General features: G+C 47.8%; 1 protein-coding gene across 1 annotated transcript in view; it reads left to right on the plus strand.

The window, feature by feature from the left end:
• The first annotated feature begins 3159 nt into the window (after positions 1 to 3159).
• FBXL5 (F-box and leucine rich repeat protein 5) overlaps positions 3160 to 3374 on the plus strand; it is a 47344-nt gene continuing 47129 nt past the window's right edge. Inside the window, exon 1 of the mRNA XM_040487687.1 lies at positions 3160 to 3289. The gene's annotated coding sequence lies outside the window, so the exon portion shown is untranslated. The remainder of the gene's footprint in view (positions 3290 to 3374) is intronic.

A 3374-nucleotide genomic window follows, 5' to 3' on the forward strand; every position in this document is an offset into this window, starting at 1 on the left:
ATGTCATGCAGTTTTTCAGACAATGAGAGCAGGAAAGAAGGAACCCTCAATACACCAGGCACTAAGCGATGTGGATTTTCAGTGCTCTGTTCACATGTCTCTCCAGTCTCCTTAAGGTAGTCGATAGCTAGATGGTCTGTTAGAGTTCCTTCTCTGTCATATACGAGAAGAAATCAGAGAGAGGTGGTTTAACTGACAAGCTTGGCCTCCATAACAGTTCCTGATCTGCTGTAGCTGCAGCGACCCATAATGAGACTACGCTGATCAAGGTCTTCTTTCTGGGGCTAAAGTTTAATGTAAATCAATCATTTATTCTGGATATAGCAGGTGATTAATTGCCACATTACTCAGCATATAGAGCTAATGTTAACAGCTTCTTTCAAGGGGAAGAATGATCCACAGGACTTATTTATTTTTTTATCACTTTACTTCTTTCATTTTGTCATCTTGAACAAATTCCCTGAAATGGCCACAGTCCAAAGTGGCTGTTATTATTGTTGAGCTGACTGCAGAGCTTCAAATTCTGGGTTACAGCAAAACTGTGTGTGGAAGGATTTGTTGTTGTTGTTAAACACTTATTTAATGTGCTTGCATCTGGGGATACACAGGTGAACAACACAGATACAAACAAGTATTGAGAAATAGAATACGGTGTAGTAAAAGTCAGTTAAAATGAGGAAATTACAGAATGCCAATAATTTCCCTCATTCCTTCTTTTTTTTTTTTTAAAGACTTTTATTTTTAGGTAATTATTACACCCAGCCTGGGTCTTGAACCTACAACCCCGAGATCAAGAGTTGCACACTCTACCCACTGAGCTGGCCAGGTGCCTCTATTCTTTCTTTCTTTTTTCCACAAATATTAAGTAGTAACGTATGATAGGCATTGTTCTAACCGCTGAGCATAAAACAAAATGCATGTTCTCTTGGAACTCATTTCTCCATATAAACTGGTTCACCTAATTCTACATTTCAAGACAGCTGAGGGGAAAGACCTGAACGAAGTAAAGAAATAGAACGGAAATGAGACAATGTCTTCTGGGGGACATTAAAAAACATAGAAGCAAAGCCCTGGTGAAAGAGCAGAGTTTAAAAGAAAGGAGGGGAGGGGCACCTGGGTGGCTCAGTGGGTTGAGTGCCTGACTTCGGCTCAGGTCATAATCTTGAAGTTGATGAGTTCGAGCCCCGCGTTGAGCTCTGTGCTAACAGCCTGGAGCCTGCAGCCTGCTTGGGATTCTGTGTCTCTCTCTCTCTCTGCCCCTTCCCTGCTCATGCTCTGTCTCTGTCTCTCAAAAATGAATAAACATTAAAAAAAATTTTAAAAGAAAGAAGGGGAAAGGGGAAGAGGATGATAGAAATATTAAGGGCCCTATCTATGTTCTATTATTTAAGTGTTATTCTTGTTTCTTTAGATGCATAAACCATATCTCCGTACCCCACACAACTAACAGTGCCTGAGAGGGTGTTACTGGACCTAGATTCATATGGCCAGATTATTCGGTTACTAATTTGCGGGATGTTAGGCAATTACCAGAGTGTCTTCAGGACTTAGTTTCCTACAGGACTACCTCACAAAGCTGTTTTAATAATAATAGCTTACAGGCAGTATTTACTATGTGCCAGGTGCTAACATAAGCAGGTCAAATATATGAACTCTCTTAATTCTCCTAACAGTGACATGAGGAGGTATTTGTCTTAGCTCTAACGAAGATACCACAGACTGGATGGTTTATAAACAACTGCAACTTATTTCTCATGGTTCTAGAGGTTGGAAGTCCAAGATCAGGATGCCAGCGTGGTAAGAATCCTTTTCCCGGTTGTGAACTGCCAATTTCCGCTTCTATCCCATGGCATAGGAAGCAAGCTCTCTAGTGACTCTTGCAAGGGCAACAATCAGTCACGACCTAATGTTCATGACTTCATCTAATCCTGATTACCTTCCAAAGGCCCACCTCCTAATACGATCACAGGGTGAAGCAGGGGGTCAACATATGAACTTGAGAACACAAGCATTTAGTCCAGTTTTGTCCCTATTTTCTAGAAGAGGAAACTGAGGCACAAAGACCTCATGTAGCTTACTCAAAGTCATACAAGCAGTATCTGGCAAAACCAGGAATCTTACTTTATCCCCAGTCTGTGCTTTTAACCGCTGCTCATACTTCCTGTCCATAAAGGGCACATAGTAAGATGAGAAATGAACAGATGCGCCCTATTGCAAGATTCTTTCTCACCTTCTGTCCATCATTTATTGAATATTCATCAAACCCCTGTGTTGTCATGGAACTGTGACAGATAATGGGGCGATAAAGGATGAACAGATCCTGTTTCTTGCCTTCCCACAGTTTATAGTCATTCAGCAAATAACGTAACACTTTCAGGTTCTCAGCCTTCCCTGTTTTCTCCCGTTTCTCTGTGTGTCCATTCGTCCACCAACCAACCAGTCGAGGTTTGATCGTGATCTGCGGAGCCCGTGACAGGGTCTCCCTAGGTTTCCTTGAAGTCTGGAGGGGGCGGGGGCACGTGACCTGTGGGGAAGAGACTGACCTCTCGGCAGTGACCTTGCTGGTCTCCTTTCTCCCTGAATCTCGACTTAAAATGGAGGGATGTGTACCAAGGTTCTTTCCCCGCACTAACCTTCTGTGATCATTCGCCCCTCCCCCCCCACCTCCCGAGACCTTTCTGACACCCCTGACCTGGTGTTTCTGTGCTTGAGGTACATTCCAGCCTCCCTGATTCCCAAGGGACATTTTTCCTTCCTTGGAGGCACCAGAATTCCACGCTGCCCTCCCCTCCGGCCTGCTGGGGAGGAGATGCCGCCCTGCCCCCAGACCCAGGCTGGGCGCCCGCCCCGAGCGGAGGGGCGCCGAGTGTCCAGTCGGTTCACGCGGCACCGTTTCCCTGTGGGTCCTAAGTTCTTGGAACCCCGGTCCTGGGCCACCCATTAGCCGGGGCCTTTGACCAGCGGGCAGGGAGGTCGAGCCCGCCACCTGGGCATGGCAGGGAGGCAAAGGGCGGCCTAGGAGGGCCCAGTGGCGCCCAGAACAGCCACCCGGGCGAATGGGCGTCACGGCCCGCGGCGCCCAGGCGCAGCTCCCGGCCCGAGCGCGGCCATTGTGCTCGGCGGCCTCGGCCTCAAGGCCTGGTGGGCGTAGCGGCAGCGCTGAGAGGGCCTCCAAGACGACACCCCCTGCCTTCGGATAATGTGTTTTATGTTGCGAAACAAATAGGGTAAAGACTTGGGTTTCTCTCCTCAGCAAGCGAAGGAGACAAGCACGAAAAAAACCCAGCAGGTAAGAGAGAGCTCCATCCGCCGCCGCCGCCGCCGCCGCCGCCGCCCGCCTGGTCGTCACGTCCGCCTCGGGGACCGCATGGCGG

This window comes from Herpailurus yagouaroundi, unplaced genomic scaffold (assembly GCF_014898765.1).
Source record: "Herpailurus yagouaroundi ecotype Mexico unplaced genomic scaffold, PumYag 28, whole genome shotgun sequence".
Lineage (NCBI taxonomy): Eukaryota > Metazoa > Chordata > Mammalia > Carnivora > Felidae > Herpailurus > Herpailurus yagouaroundi.